This window comes from Dermacentor silvarum, chromosome 2, assembly GCF_013339745.2.
Source record: "Dermacentor silvarum isolate Dsil-2018 chromosome 2, BIME_Dsil_1.4, whole genome shotgun sequence".
NCBI lineage: Eukaryota > Metazoa > Arthropoda > Arachnida > Ixodida > Ixodidae > Dermacentor > Dermacentor silvarum.
In genome coordinates, this window is record NC_051155.1 from 224,162,254 (window position 1) to 224,179,798 (window position 17,545).

At 47.8% G+C, this 17,545-nt stretch overlaps 1 protein-coding gene across 1 annotated transcript in view; it reads right to left on the bottom strand.

The window, feature by feature from the left end:
• The window catches only part of LOC119442744 (feline leukemia virus subgroup C receptor-related protein 1-like), a 64,351-nt gene extending 47,080 nt beyond the window's left edge, over positions 1-17,271 (bottom strand). The window contains exon 1 of the mRNA XM_037707744.2: positions 17,045-17,271. The gene's annotated coding sequence lies outside the window, so the exon portion shown is untranslated. The remainder of the gene's footprint in view (positions 1-17,044) is intronic.
• Positions 17,272-17,545: the final 274 nt, after the last annotated feature.

Below are 17,545 nucleotides of genomic sequence, written 5' to 3' on the forward strand. Positions count from 1 at the left end.
AGGCGCTCCCAACAATTTGTGCCGGTGGGCGTTATAAGCTACACGGGGAGGCTCAATACTCTGCCTCGGCCTTTTCGTCAAGAAATGTTCCGTTAGAGAGTATCTCAACGTTGTCACTCTTTATAGTCCTCTTTAACATTTTCCACGGATGTGTAACTGAACCCCTTGATGCCCATATAAGTTATATAAGTCTTCGCTGCGGTTTCTGGAGGCGCTGATTTTCGTTTACAACTTTTGCTGGGATTAACTATTGCATTTCAGCATAGCTCAGAACGATCGTGTAAAGAACTTTTGCAGAACGTTTTTCTTACTGTGCCTCGATCTGCCCGCATTCCTGGCAAAATATTTATTTCCTACAACAGTCGCCACGCCGGCGCGCGCGCGCCAATACAGGTTGCAAACTTAAGGTACGAATACATTTATAATACCTGAAAGAAGAATGAATTATGAGGTTTAACGACCCAACATTTCTGCACAGAAGGCACGCCGTCTAGTGGATCAAGAGCTCTGGATTAGTTCTGACCTCTGACCACGAGGTACTAGTTCACTATTAAGGAGGGTTTCGTTGGCGTGCACGCAAAGCTCGGTGCGCGAGCGTTCCTGTATTCCCACCCCATCGAAATGCGGCCGGGAATCGTACCCGCGACCTCGTGCACAGCAGCAGAACGCCATAGCCAACAGACCACCGCGACGGGCTTTTCTGAAACGCACGAAGCCACCAGCAAGCCAATAGCGCGCTATTATTTCTTTTTATTTTTTAATCTTTCGCCATTCCTTCTCACCAACAAAGTTGACAGTCACCCAAGTATCCTTACGTGATTTGACAAAAGCATTATGACTTCTCTGATTAATTGGTTACGTCCATGATACGTGACGTCGTACATTGTCACGTGTCCTTCACAACTGTACCTTAATCCACCTTGCTCTAATGTGTACCAACCTTAATCCACCTTAATCATACAAGACGCTGATGATGATTTTTGGTACCACTCGTTGCCTACAACGCCGGCTTTTCTGCCTCATGGGACATATAATGATTTCGCATTAAAATTGCGCGAAATAATCCGTGACGCCCACAGGGTCCGAACTTATTTTTTCATCTCTCTCCTCCTCCTTTGGTTTCTTTTTGTTTTAGTTGTTTCCTCTGAGCAACGCTCGGCCCTCGAAAGGTTAAACAATAGCTCTCGCGCGGCTACGCGCGAGGCTGTCCGCATGACTGTATACCGCGTGAGTGCGCCCGCGTTCATCTCTCACGTTCTGGCGTTTCGCAGGTCGATATGAAAATCCCTTCCAACAGGTTCTTCGCGTTCTTCGCCCCTTCGCCGTAATTGGTCAGACAGGCAGACACGCGTACGTGTCAGCAAACTTGACGCGATTTTTTTTCTCGAGAAGCTCGCCACTTCGCTCGACTCAAAGGGGGACCCGAAGCGGACCGCTGGGTCAATGTGTATCGAAGCCTATATATAAAGCGATAACCTCACGGGAACGCGTTGCCGCGGACCCCGCGCAGACTCCCTCCTGAGTCACGTGTTACAAACGCTCAGGGGGAAAGTGGTCGTGCACGCAACAAAGAAATCGTAGTACTTTGAATCAGCACGAGGCTATGAGGACATCGGATTGAGTCTGACCACCAGGGGTACGTGAACGCGCAACCAAATCGGCATTCGAGCGTGTTTGCGCCTCTATCTCCATCGGATTGAGGAGGCGGCGATTTGTGCTTGATGCCGCCATATGTGATGACGATTGTTATGGCTATTTCTAATGATATTCCCTTTGAATTTGGGCGGAGACAAATAGCCCATAAGTCTTCTTGGGCCAATGAAGTTTTAATAAATCTATTGCAGTACAGCATTTTCCCTACCTCCATTTTTATATTGTAAAGGTAGTGAATACTGGCATCAGGCAACTTTTAAGTTTTACGGAACTTAAAAAAAAAAACGCCTGTTGCAGATAACGTAATTCTAGTCCTTGATCTTGGTGCAAAGCGCATTTATACCTGTGCTCAGAAAAATAACGTATCAGTTGTTAGTCCAGCGCTGTGTCTGTCCATTCAGTTGAGAGTGTCTAATGCGCTGGGAAAACATCGGCTGATAGCCACCTTGCCGATAACAGTGCCCGATGTGCTCACGCTGAAGCGCCGAGATTGCTCCTTATAACATTATCAAGAATTGAACGCGCTGAATGCGCCGCAGAACTCCAACCGTCGCTTCGATTCGTCATTACAATTACAGTTGGCACCAAATCTCTCACGCTGCAACGCCACTATGCTGTGTCGGCTGTGGGTCGGAGCGAATTCCGTAATCACGCCGTATGTACTATTTTACAATATAATTAGAGGTAGGCAAAATGCTGTACTCCAACAGATATATTCAAACTTGATTGACTCAAGAAGACTTATGGGCTATTTGTCTCCGCCCAATTTCAAAGGGAATGCCTTCACTAATTCATAAATCTCATGGCACAGGAAGGCAGGCGTACAAAACAAGGACACAAGTAGAACGAGGAAGACAACACGAACGACCGGTACTGAAAGGTTGCACAGTAGGGAAAAAAGAAGGAAGACACAAAACCTATTTGGGCATGCTAAGGGAAGGCAGCGCCAGACCGTAGATTACAAACACGCGCGGCCTCCAAAGATAACGGTTTAGGCACAATTCCTCTTTATGCAAGATAATCGAGAGTTGACTTAAGCACATACTACCGCTATTACATGACATGCCACGCCGTAAGGCGCGCTCCTTGTTACCTATGTCTGAATATTACTTTACTGTCTGCAAATCGTGGAGTACACTTGCATCGCAGGCGCACATCGAAAAGTTAAACGGCGTTACGTCAGTCATTAATATCCGACTGATGCAACGGCCTGTAGCGATCGCAGCTAGAGAAAACTTTATAAACTACTTTTATACGGCATTCTGCAAACATGACAATATATGTGTTTCGTAATCATCTGCCACGTCTTTTGGAGCTCAACTGCTATCTCTCTCTCTCTCTACACTGCGGCACGTTATCTTAACTCATTGCCAGCCATGAACACAACGTTGACTCCGTATTTACTACCTATACTTTCTAAGTCTGCGTGACAGAGTGAATGTAAGGTATGCCTACCTTGAGCAGACTGGACGATCGGCCTTTCACCGAAGCTAACGTCCTGGGAGCCTGGCTTCACCGCTCGTCAGCGCAGAAAGGCGTACGACCGCTTCTGCAGTGTATCTGAAGGCAACGGACTTGAGTGGCCCGACTCGCTGTGCCTCTAGCTAGTGCACCTGATTAATATGAAGTTTTGTCTTTTCTCTCTCTCTCTCTCTCTTTCGCTCTCAACGTGTGGAGGCCAACTGGCCAACGTCTATAGTACAGCGCCCTGCATTTCCTATACCTCTCTCTCTCTCCACTGCGACTGAAGGAAAACTCTCTCTGTCTTTGAGACATTTTGCAAGTAAAGCAATTGAGACGACGCTCAACTGCAAGGGGCACACCTACGTCGCACAAAGAGAAAGAAAAATAAGCGTAAAATTCGCATATTACTCCGGCACGCAATAGCCGAGGTTCGCTGTTATATACCAAGAGGCGTTTAATTGTAGCCTCTTCAATATTTCAATGGATCTACCGAACGTGCCATCCACTAGTTCGGGTCATTTCGTTTTTGCGTGCCAAGGCCAGGCAAGGCAAGGCAGAAAGCCTATAGCGTTTTCTAAATACTGTCTGGATTATACAAACATTTCACGTTCGTTCGTTCAGGTCGGGTAGGGTCGGCCCCCTGGCATCGTGATGTGGCACAAAACAAATGTGCAAATAATTCATTCAGGTCGTAGCACTCGCACCCTGGTGTGGCGCACCGTCAACATGCATAAGGATCGATTATTTATTCATTTATCCATCCGTTTGAACGGGTGAGCGCAACGTCATGTGGCGACGCGTCCCTAAGAATATGAAAGGAAGACTCGCTGAGGCAATGCAGTGGCAGATCGCAAAGCCACACAGTCGCGAAGTGCTTCTCGCTCGCTTTCGCCCTCACCCCTGTCAAAGAGATCGCGGACGCGTACTCCATGCCTACAGTGGTGAGGAGCGCGGTCGTGACCTTATCGGCCATATCGCCACTAAAATCGCAATCTCTGTCGCGCGACGCCGCGCGGTATATGGCGATAGCGAGGCGCCATTCAAGTCCCCCCAAGGAACGCGCAGTATCTGCTCGCTCCTCGCATGACGCTGCCGGTTGCTTCAGGTCACGCGAGTTACTTCCCCGTCACACCAGCGCTCGCCGCTAGCTCTCCCAGGCGGTTCTCCTGTCACATATATAGTCTTTATGTGCCGTCTTCCTGTGCGCCATTTCTTTCAAAATAAATTGTTTTATTTTAATGCGAATTTAATTCTTTGCCTACTTCAGCCGTTTTCAGCATATCTATCTATCTATCTATCTATCTATCTATCTATCTATCTATCTATCTATCTATCTATCTATCTATCTATCTATCTATCTATCTATCTATCAGCCGTTTTCAGCATATCTATCTATCTATCTATCTATCTATCTATCAGCCGTATCTATCTATCTATCTATCTATCTATCTATCCTCTTACGCCGACTCAGTGGCCCAAGTTATCTACATGCTTGGACCACTAGGTACTGATTGTGATTCTGTGGTGGTATTTCCATTGACGTCATTCCGTATTCGTGATATCATACTTTCGTCATGCAGTCGTCGCCACGCCTTCTACCCCGACCCAGTAGCCCTAGTTGTCTAATAGCTTGAGCCACTAGGTATCGCCGTGATTCCAGGTTTTTCATCCGACACTCGATCGTAAGGCCACCGTCGTCACGCAATTCAATTCACCATTCGTTGCCCCACCGCCATATTGATGCCGTCACAGTTGTTCAATCGTGGTGCCATGCACATTTGTCGATCCATCGACGTCATTCTTTGTTCGTCATTCTATCGTAATCATATCGTAATCATCAAATCGTGATTATGCCGCCCTTGTCATGCCATCGTCGTCATTGGGCCGTCGTCACACAGACGCCCTCACGCTTTCGTTTTCATATACCGTCGTCATTCCGGCTTCTTCATCCGCTTGTCGTCATATCCTCTTCACCATCTCATTGTACTCAATATCGTCGTCGTCACGCTGCTGTTGTTACACCATCGTCATAATTTAAGAATCGACACCTCTGTCGTCATGAGATCGTCGTTGTACCACCTTTGTCAGCCCTTTGATATCATTCCTTCTTCATTTCATCATCACTGCGTTGACGTCATACGGTCGTTGTCATGCCTCCGCGCTTATGAGCTACCTTGGCAAGCGAGTGCCATAGCAAAGTGGAACGATATCGGAGTATGTGGCATATCGCTGAAGCAAGGTAAGTCTCAGAATAACCACTACACGTGTTCAATAAACGTTACTTCATCAATATGGTCTGTCACTACATTGCTCGATTGCTATTGACTTTAGCATCGACGTTCATGATGAGATGAGGTCCAGTGGCTCATACCCTCGAAGGCCTTCAAAAAAAAAAAAAAAAAACGCGTCGTCCGGTCCAGTGGTACAAAAATTGTGATCATCAGCAATGGATCATGCCCCCCTAAGCAAGCAAAAATGCAATGGTTCATCCAAGCAAGCACTTGGCCTCCCGCATTACGCCAGTACTGAACTCTTCAACCAACTAGGAGTTCACAACACCCTTGTCGAACTCATTGAAGCACAACAACGCTCTCAGATTGAACGGCTCACCCTTACTGAAACGGGACGCTTTATTCTATCTACGCTTGGCTTTACTTACCATCAGCAACAGGGCCCCAAACAATCGATCCCGACTGACATCCGTAGCTGGATCCACACAGACCCTATTCCTAGAAATATGCACCCTGAATATAACAGGGCCCCGCGCCAAGCTCGGGCCGAAGCAATCGTAAAAGCCCTTGCTCATGTACCTGGCGTTACATTTGTTGATGCAGCCCAATATTCCCATGGCACACGATTTGTGACCGTCGCCACACGCGATGGAGTCCTACACCACGCCTCCAGCGTCACTACCCCCACTTCCGAAACGGCTGAAGAAGTGGCCATCGCCCTGGCCACTCTATAGATCCCACCTGTCACACCACCGTGTGTGACTCTCGCTCAGCCGTCACCAACTTCAGCAAAGGCCGTATTTCTCCTCAAGCTCTTCGTATCCTCCACCAGGCACCACACTCTAAAGAAAGCATGATTTCCCTGACATGGATCCTGGCCCACGCGGGCACTGTCCACCCACACCTTCCCAACCTCAACGAGGTCACCCACTCCATTGCGCGAGGACTAGTCAACCGCGCCGGAGACACTGGAGACGAGTTGGACACCAGGGACAATCTGACTACTTATAACTATCTCGTTAAGGCATTTTACCTTAGTCGCCGAACCTTCCCCCCACCTCACCCCCCACCTCACCCCAAGTTCAGCCGGGCGCAGGCTACCACCCTGCGTCTGCTACAAACAAATACGTACCCTTCGCCCGCCCGCCTCCACCTTATATTTATTTATTTATTTATTTATTTATTTATTTTACCCTCAAGCGCACAGAGCTTTACAGAGGGGAGTGGGGTACATAAATAGTAAACAAAATAGAAAATGTAATAATATGTACAATTCTAATGACATCTACAATACACCGGACGAGACAATGTTAGGCTAATACAACAAAAGCAGGAATGAAGATACAATGCGAAGAACCGCGTTAAGAACCGCGTTCCCTGAAGTTTACAATACCCCTAACTGCCGATGCTGTGGCACTCACCCGGCTACGCTTCCGCATATGCTGTGGGAGTGCCCAACACAGTACACACACATTAACACCACGACCCTCTCGTCGAGGTTGCGTGAGGCTGCTCCGCCCTCGACGACCAACCCTGGGCGACCCAGCACGCCTGTGAGGCGGCGGCGAGGCAAGCCCTCGACGTCCCCTCATGGGAGGCTTAGGCCCGGCCATCTTAAAGTGCTAGTTCCGCAATAAAAGTTTATTCCTCCTCCATCCCTCTCGTAATGCAGAGGCTTTAAGCGCTCAGCAAAGTGAAGCGAACAGTGCATACTTTCATTGAAATCACACATACTACACACAGAACAGCATATACCTGCTGAGAGGATGCAACTCAAAGTCGAAGAGAAACGTCGTTGGCGCGAGTTTGACCCCGCTATATACGAGCGCGCCAAGCCGCAGCTAAGCGTCGAAAACGAGCCTTAAGAAGCCGAACTGCGAAATCAGCAACGCGACGATGTGAGACGGCGCATCACCAAGTGAGCAGCAGGCTTTCGCCTTCACGTGTTACATTGGCGTAACATGCTGCCGAACTTTTTTTTTCTCGTTTAATCCTACATTTTCATAATTCTATCCGATCTATGTATTCTAACGTATACCTATTGTAAAACTGATTTCTTATTCCTAAAGTTTCCTATTTCTTTTCTTTTTTTGAACTACCCTGTCCTTGGCCAATACCCCAGCGTAGGGTATGTGCTTCTAAATTAAAGGATATCGACATCTAGAAATGAACCCGTACCAACTAGGCCAGCAACAAACTCTCCTATTTTACTATAGAGTAAACTCTGGCGCGGGCGTCAATACGGCAGCTGCAAGCATGCCAGTCCAGTCGGTATGAAAATTACTGGTAGCTATAGATTTGCCTAAACTTCGCCCTTCCGGCTTCAAACGGATTTGTGACTTAGAAAATTGGTCATTTCAAACTTTTTTTTTTTTATTAAGATGGTCAATATTCAGAGACTCGAAGGCAGCAAATCAGTGTTTGCTATCAGCCCTGCGGTGCGGACCACACAAACAACTGGTATTCGAGATTAGAGAACTAATCCATACCTTGACTGAGAAAGGACACCACGTGAGATTTCAGTCGCTTCCAAGTCGCCGCGGCGTCATAGGTAACGAACACGCCGATAACGCTGCTCGGTCGGCTCTTCAAGGCGATAAAGAGGAGTCGATACCGTTATCAAGGACTTCGAATGCTCACCCGGGATATCACGTTCTCCATGTGGAACACGGGAAGTTTTCATAGCAACCGGCTACACCACCTAGACTCTTCTCTCCGCCTTCGCATCTCTGCCGACGCGAAGCTAACCTGATTTGTCGAATATGGCTAGGAGTGGCCTTTACGAAGTCTTTTGCTTTCCGAATCGGATGGGCAGACGACACCTCGTGTAATGACTGTGGTAGCGAGGAGACTATTCAACACCTTCTCTGTGACTGTCCTCGCTACAATTTACAGAGACGATCGTTCGCAATCGCGATAGCGCGCTTTGACCAAGAGCCCTTTAGAATATGAATTTATTTTAGAATGCAGACATCACAAGCCACCGCAGCGGAGGGCGACGAAGGCACTGTTGCAGTTTAAGGACAACATACTTGGACAAGCGGCTGTAGCCTGAACTGGTGTTTAGAGTGCTATACAAGTGCTACTGTGCTGAGCGGTGATAGTAGTGCGGTGACAGTGACCGACTGTGACTGTGTATCTATGTTCCCTTTCTTTCTCTCTCTCTCTCTACTTTCCTGTCACTTTACCTCCCCCTCCCCTCTCTCCCCAGCGTAGGGTAGCAAACCGCATCTTCCCCTCTGGTTAACCTCCCTGACTTTGCCCTTTCTCTCTCTCTCTCTCTCAGGCATTTTAACAAAATACTGCGTTGTAAATTTAAATAAATTATCAATGATGTGCATGTGCGCAGAGACTGTCTTCACACGTTTAGAAAATTCCTGGAAACTTATATCATCCTACAGCGTAATAAACACATGTGTAGTTACTTCACACAAGAACGTGTGAAGTCACAAGCACAAAGGTTACACAAATCCATGTACGAGCGGTATCATTTACCAACTACGATCATTACCATGGTAGTTGAACGATTGCGCCATCGTTCAATCGAGCAACCTGCTGTAGGAAACCCTATGCCGAGCAGAACGCGAGACGCACACGCGCTGCCTCGGTTCTCGTGCCCGGATATCGACAGCGCTGCTCGAACCACCGAAGGAAGGGTTGTCGTACGGGACGCGCGTGCTGGCCGCAGTGTCAGGTGTCGCGGCCGATGATCGAACGACGCAGACGTAGGAGCGGTGGTGCTGGTTGGTGACGTGCGCGCGCGCGCGCGCGGACGCGGAGGACCGATCCGCCGGGAGGACATCCTCATCAGGCGGCAGACAATGGCGGAGGAGGAGGAGAAGCGTGATGTCGCACTGGACACTGCCCTCACACACTGCTGCAGAGACTGTCAGAGACGTAGCTATAGGCTGCGTTTCAACCCCAATTCGCCACACGAGGACTTTTTCTTTTTTTTTTCCAATTTATGCCACATCACGCGTTACTGCATGCAGCGACCGTGTGTAAACTCTGTATGTCAAATAAAGCTGATTCTCTGTCGCTCTCTCTTTTACCATTTGGGCCACTCGTTCTGCTGACCGTTGTTCGAGTGTCGGCGGCGTGCTGAACAGTCGGCGTATAGCGTTGCTAAGCGCGAGGTCGTGGGATCAAATCCCTGCCGCGGCAGCCGCATTTCGGTGGGGGCGAAATGCAAAAACGCCCGCGTGCCATGCATTGTTTGGGTGCACGTTGAAGATGCCCAGGCGGTAAAAATTATTTCGGAGTATGGAGGCACTACGGCGTGCCTCCTAATCAGATTGTGGTTTTGGCACGTAAAACACTAGAGTTTAATTTCCTTACAGTCGCGGTAAACGGTCAGCTGGCTGGCTTTCAACTTTCCTTGCAGTCAATATCATCCACTTCGGATGATATATATATATATATATATATATATATATATATATAGAGAGAGAGAGAGAGAGAGAGAGAGAGAGAGAGAGAGAGACAGGTCGCAGCCGAGGGGTGTTTGACCTCAACCCGAAGGTGCCCCCACCTCAATAGGTGCTTGGGGCGCCACATGGGAAATGACCGCCATGGGAGCGGCCCAGACACCACTTTATTTCCGTGCTCACGTTGGTTTCGACGGGAATTCAGGGCGCAGGCTCCTTTCCCAAGCGTATCACCCCTGAAGGAAGCCGAACGCCAGGCCGGGGTACGCTTGTACCCTTTTGAACCAGTGGGTGCCCGGCGGCGGTGAGAATCGAACCCACAGCCTCCCGCAGCCGAGGCGGGCGTTACAAGGCAATATATTGCCTTGTTCCGCCGTCTCGGGCGCAGGAACAAGGGCACGCCTTTGTGGAGAGCTACACAGAAAGGTGCGCTGCAGGGTCGACTACCCTCCTCTTTTCCCTTGCACCAACCTTTATATACAAAGTTATATAAACGGTGCCTTGCACAGCGTACGATGTAGGCAGAGACGACGAATACGACACTTGTGCCGATGATTTAGTGAAGGCTTTCACACGCTTGTGTATAAATGCGGGTTGGACGGTCACATTATACGGGGGCGCATCATCGCATGTCATTCATCCTTCGCCTGAGACGTAACGTAACAATTCGAATACCACCACTCAAGCAAGCGCGCTTCAAAGAGCGGCCACAAAGATCGTTGTACATAAATAAAAGCGTTGTCCAGTTTACAAGAGATGACACTATCAACGGGAACACCCGATCGATATTCGAGTGATGAGTGCTGCATGCAGGCGCCGGTTTCACGCGTTATAATGCGTGCTAAAAGTGGAATTCGTGTTTGCCCGTGCTCCCTTCCGTACAGGAATAGCACTGCTGATGATACAACGAGTAGGACGCACGCTGTTTATTCCACCTTACAAAATCCCCTGAATAAATTATACGGGTACACGAGCTGGGTGAAGTACGAGAATGTCTGCGCTCAGTCTGCACTTTCTTTATTTATTGAAATGAAACAGATTGTCACATGTAATGACATATATTGCTTTTATCATAATAGTAAAAATTTGAAAAAAATTAACAAGCGTCACATATCCGGCAAATGTAGAGCAGAAGTTAGCTAAAGTGAGCAAACAAAGTCCCCATTTAGTCGCTTCGTGCAATTGCCCGTTCCTCATTTTTTAGTAATATTTTATTTCTGGCATTCCACGCGAGAGGAAAAAAAAGTGAACAGAAGAATAAACATAAGGTACGTATCCAATGACCCGAGACAGTCAGCGGGGTTTTAAATCGGATACCGAATACCATATACAGTCGAACGCGTTTATAATGAAGTGCTTGGGGCGTCCGAAATTATTCGTTATACAGGTCACTTCGTTGAAGGTCATGCACTGCACACCTCACAATAGAACTGGGACAGAATGATTTCTTCGATATACAGGTCATTTCGTTATATAGGGGCTGGTATGTATATGTCGAATCATCGAATGGGGAGGTCATGGAACGACTGGTACGTAACAGCCCGGCAGACAGGACGGGTGTAGCAGCTGCTGGCGCGCACAGCGCGCCTGACTCGTACAGCCTTGCTGTGCGGTAACATTATGTTAGGTTACGTTATAGGTCACGCGAAGCTTACTCCTTGGAATAAAACTTCCTGAAAGTAGCTCTTCGTTTATTGACGTCAAAATGCAGAAACGCACATTCTCTGAGAGAGGAGAGTACAAAATCACGAAGTAACTTGTCTACCACAGCGGGTAGCACGCGTCGGGCACAGCTGCTCTCTGTGCCACAGGTTTGAGGTGAGGCGCTCTAACAAACAGGCAATATGCACCTTAGGTTTCCGAGTATGAAGCAGTACATGTGTCTCATGCATTTTTCTGACACTGCGCAAATACATCGATCCAAAGCCACACGTTTTAAACAATGGCTGCTGAATCGTCTCCAAAGCAATCTCTTTAGGAGGTTGGGTGTGTGCGCGCGGCTTACAACGATGCATTGCCGCCCGTCTGCTAAACGAGGCGCTCGCCGCACGAAACGAGGGAAACGCTCTCCGTTTTACCAGCGCCGAGAGCCGCTAGCTCGAAGCATGAAAGAATACATATGCAGGATTGCGCAATCAGCACACGGCGTATCGGATGCCACGAGAATGTGCCTGTCACTGCGACGGAACTTTCTCGACGGCCACAGGGAGTCGCCGGCAGCGCCGTCGTCACGCACGGACCGCAAAGCGAACGCTGCCGACCGACAGGTGCGGCCTAGCGGCGGTGAATAAGCCATCCAGCTAACAGGCATATGGAACGGGAACTGCGTACCCATACATCGTTCGCGGCTCGCCTCTTGGCTATCATTAGACGAGCACGTATACGATGCAAGGCGGTCATAAAGCTTGCATTCTATTTCAATCCTCTCGTTCTTTTTATTGCGATAGCAGTTATATGGACACTCCAAGCGCATTTCTGCCGTGGTCGTGGACGTCGCGGTGAGGTTCGGTATAAAGTGCAAACAGTGCCAAACACGGTATCGTCACTGCGCGCTTGCGAGGGTCAGCCGACGACTGCGGCTCGATTGCAGCTCGCGCGCGCGAGGGAGGAAGGCGGGGCGAAAGCGCGCTTCTTCTGTCGCGCGCGAGGCACGGGGCGGGGCGGCAGAAGAAGAAACACTAGCGGCACCTGCCCGAGGTTGTGTATGTGCATTGCACGAAGCCGTATATTTCCGACTTACTGTGATGCTGCAGTCCATTGAGCTTTTGTGCACTGCCCCTGATGCTTTCAGCATCGGGACGATGCTCTGTTAAAAGAGGCGGCTAATGCTACTATGGAGTTTCATACAATTATATTGTAGGAAACTCTATGAATGCCACGTCCATATCGTGCCAGGCCATGAAGACCACGATGATGAAGCAGTGATGAGGCACGACGAGAAGATGGCGGTGTCGTGTTTCCTTCTTGTTAAAAGGTTTCTTGTGCTGCGCGCCGAGCTTACCTTGTCTATAGTGACAATAATGAAACGCGAAAGTGGTCTGATCAGACAGATTCCAGCGCGCTATGCGTGTGCGTGCGTAGTACGTGTGTGCAGGAATTAAATTTGCCTTTCATTTAGCCGCCTCTCCGGCGGCTAGTTTCGGCGTCTTTCGGTATCTCGCCGTTCAAGGTATCGTCTGCGCACGCCCCCTTATCGAAACGCACACCCGCCAATCTCGAGCAGAAAGTATATATCACCCGCCTGAAGCGTGTACAGTACAAATTTTCTATTCGTTATTGCCAGCGCGTATAGTACATGTCAGCAGGCAAGTTCGGTTACCGTTAACGTCCGTGTAGATGATGCCACGCGAGCGGTTACCAATTCTGATTGGCATCGATAGGTCCGCAATCGAAGACTCGTGGCGGATGCAGCTAGCGAACGTGCTTCTCTTTCGTCGCAGGCACAGCCAAATTCTGGACTCGTGCGCATGAAAGACTGGCGGCATTCCAATGTGTGCTGGGATTGCCCAATGTCTCGATCACGTTCTACGGTGCGCGAGAGCGAGCGGATTCGGACAGTGCAAGAAGGCGGCCCCAAGGGGATGCATTCTCGGACCATCACTTTCGGGGTTACTTTCAGTTTCGCGAGATTTCGCGTGGTCATATGTAGCGCTGGAGTCTACGAGAAACCGCCGTCGCTCGTAGACGACGACGTGCCCAGAGCTATATAGTCGCGCGAAATCTCGCGAAAGTGGACGGTATTCCCGAAAGTGATCGTACGAGAATATAACTCCCCGTGTCACCTCATCAAATTTACTCCGTTCTCCTCTATACTATTTCCTGACACGTTTCATTCATATCTAATCACCCTCCCATGTTGCCGTTCGTTCACATAATGCTCTTTCTTTATCTTGAGCCGCAGGGATATTTGCCGTGCCCGCAAAGCAGCGATGCAGTACTCAGAGTAGATTGTGTGAATAATCAATAAATGAAATGATCGATAAGCAGGACTGCCGGATAGGTAGACGATTTCTTTACTCAATGAAGGAGATAACTTCGCGGAAGAAATTTCCACGGCCGGTATCGTGTAACGTTCTATTTCATTTGCAATTCTTGTTTTCTTTTATCACGCGTTGTGCCGGGTGGCCGATCCCAGCGATAACAGCGGAGCTGTGGCGTCCGAGTCAATGACGAAGAATGCAAAGAAACAAAAAACAGTAAAAAACATGAAAATGAAATGGATGGAAATAGGGACGCCAGACTGGCCGATTCAAACGTATACCCACGCTTATTAATTATTACCGAAAATTTTCCGCATAATGCAAATGATAGCTATATAGTAACCGATTGACTACTGAAAAAGAAAGTAACTGAATTACACTGCTACCAACTTTACCGCTCGAATGATGCAGTCGATCAACTACAAAATTACGAGAAAAAAAAATGCGACTAGTTACAAGCAACCAGTTACGCAATCTGACTGGGAGAGCTTTCTTTCTTTCTTTCTTTCTTTTTTTTTTTTTTTTTTCCAGCGCCATTCATTCCGTAAAGCAGTGACTAGAGCGAGAAACCAGTGACGCAAAGAAAATGCAACATCGGCGGTAGCATGCTTCACGGCCGCGGCCGCGGCACAGATAAACCGTTATCACAGTCCGGCAGACCACGCGATGTGTGTATATCTGCGCCATGCGACGATGCGGATTGAGCAATTATCTTAAAGTTTAGAGTGCCAAGTTCGGCAAGGGCTATCTGCAAGCGCAAGCCTTTTACTGAGATACTATATTTCTTCTGGACAAACAGTTTTCGATGATGCGAGTATTCGCGCTCCGGCTTCGTAAAGCGCTGCGGTTTTCAAATCATACAGCGCGGAAACCCAAACGAATGCTCGCATACAACTGCACGTGGCGCCTTCTATTCTATACCATGTGTTTTTCGTGTAGATTTTTGTGTGAGTATCGTGTACACTGCAGTAGAGATCCAAGATATTTTCGGCAGCACATAATTCGCACCGGCGGACGTCCATATTAATATACTGTCATAAACTGATCGGTGGGTTCACTGCGTTCACGCTTACCAACCAGACATGTACAAGATACTAAAACAAAGTATATAAGATACTAAATACTAGGCAATAAAAGTTGCCTTAATTTGTCAAGCTTAACTGATAAAGCACCACCCGCTACAAGTTATCTTTTTCTCCAGTTTCATCTACCTTTACCTTATTATTCCCACATTTCAATTCAGCATAACAATTACCTTATAAAGAGAGAGAATGGTTATTATTAATTAACTATGCTCTCTCTGGTTTCATTTTCCGTTAGTTCGTTTGGTTAGAACTGAATACTGTATTGCAAAAGGGTTTGTAAAATGCCAAAATTCTCACAAAAGTATTTAAAATACAGTATTGTGATCATATTATTTCATATATACGTACAAGTATGTGACTAACATTCGCGAACACCCTTGGTGGCACGTTGCAAATTTAAAAGCTGAAGCCATCCAGCCAGCACACGCAAAGCACGCGACTTCCTATATATATATATATATATATATATATATATATATATATATATATATATATATATATATATAATACGTGATGATCATTTCTAAGGTTTACGGAATTTTGAAATATCACCTGTTGCAGATAACAAGTCCTTGAGCTGCATTATTCGGAGAAGCGGCCATTACTTGTACGAGAAGTCGAACCACACATCCAACTATAGAACAAATATTCACCAATTAACTTCTTAATTACCTTGCGGCACATATTGCAATTTACGAATTGTAGCCGGTGAGCTTGCAAGGCGTATCCAGTTGAAATGAATCCCCGGGATGAAACCAGTTTCGAGATACAATTTCCCAAAGTGTGGGACGAAAGACATCGGCATTCCAATTACTTTTGTGCTTCAGTGCATAAAAGAGCGTTTTCTTAATAAAGTAAGTGAAAGAACGGAAGGTGCGGAAAGAAAGAATTAAACGAAGAACGTCTTTATCAAATCGTCCCGAGCACGTCGACTTTCTGCTGAAAATAACCATCTGGACGGATTCCAGTAGTTGCATCATGTGTTTCACGCACAAATGTCAACTGTTGGTGATTAGCAACCTTCCTGGTTAGGTCGACACTAGAAAATTTCCACTCGCCAGACAGCGACAAGGTAAAAAAAAAGTAAGCGGAGCTGAACTTTGTGCACCACGCATCCGATACGTTAGACATGAAGTTTCTTTTTTTCGGTTTGCCTGCACAAACTCTCTCTCTCTCTTTTATTACACCAGCCACCTTGCAGTTTCTAAACAATGCTGCTCGGACATGCTGGGCCATGGGCTTACGATCTCACGGACGGTGAGCGTAAACTGCAAAGGTTAACCTGCCGCAAGGCGGAAGAGGAATGACCCTGGGTTCGCCATATACGTATAACACCTTACAGAGCACGCGCAGAAGCTACAGCTGCTACAGCATTGAATGAAGCACAATACCACTGGCCTGTTAGACAATACGACCACGCACAGTCAAGCGTAGCTCGTACCAATAACGTCGCGTTCTTTATACTGACATAATTAAGAATCTTGCGGAAACTGATCTTTCGCCATTTACATTCGCGAAAACAAGAAATCGTGCGAGCCTCGTGAAGGAGTTTCAATTAAACGCAGTCTTATCGCAAAATCAGTTAGAGTAAAAAGTGAGGAACACATAAGAGTAGTACGTAAAGCATAGCTAGGTACACTCCAAGAAGGTTATTTATAACCTACTTGGTACACCTTTACCGCTGACGTTCGGCAATTTCTATTTTCACATATATATGTAAACGCCAAAGCGGACAGGAGCAGTACATGTGGTATCACGACTGTTACGAGATGAGAGCATCGGCTGATCGGTGCTCAAACGGACAACGAGCTCAACAGCCAGTAATGAGAGAGAGAAAAAAGAAAAGACAGCTGTACATTAAGCGCGCTGAACTGACAGTGGCAAATGTGATGAAGCAAAAGCAGAATGCAGTCACGCGGAAATGAGGAAAAAAAGAAAAAAAAAATGATCAATGGCTGAAACCAACGCAGAAACTGTACCCACACGTAACGCAGCGGCATGGGAGCGGATGCGGCAAAAAGTGCTAGAACTTCGTAACGTCGGTCCCCGCGTGATTTAACAATGGAGCATTCAAATTTCGCGGAAGTGAGACTTCGATTGTGCGATGATAGACTCGCGCGCCGCTTCCTTAGTGCTGCTCCGCGCGTACTCGATCAAGCGTGCCGCGAAGCACGTGAACGGAGATATAGCTTTCGGATACTCACTACTGACGTTGTCCGCTCTCCTCTGCCACCAGAGTCCTCACCTTCCTGCGACGCAGTCGGCTACTCAAGATCACCGCTGCTGTCAGTCGCCACGGGTCACTGCGTGCGCTCACATCACGCAGCTGTGAGTGTACACGCGGAAACCACGCAAACCACCGTGAGAAATGTTTTCGCGATCAACGCCCCATCTTGCTTGAGCGCCGCGAAGGAAAAGAGGGATGCTAGAGCGTTGCCAGACGGCAAAGCCGAATCCCGCGGAAAATGACGTACTTGACGCGCGCTCGCACCGCTCGCACACCGTGGCTTGCCGTCACACACGGGACATCACTATGCAGAATACGGCGACCTGGCATAATTGAGTGAGCTCTCAATGGCTTGTTGACTAGAACGCTGCCAAAATACCATTGCCGTCTACGATGAATAAAAATAAAATTTATATCATCGGAGAAATGTCTTGTGGTTTGCACAAGTACACGAGAAAGTGTAAAAGCGACAGGACGA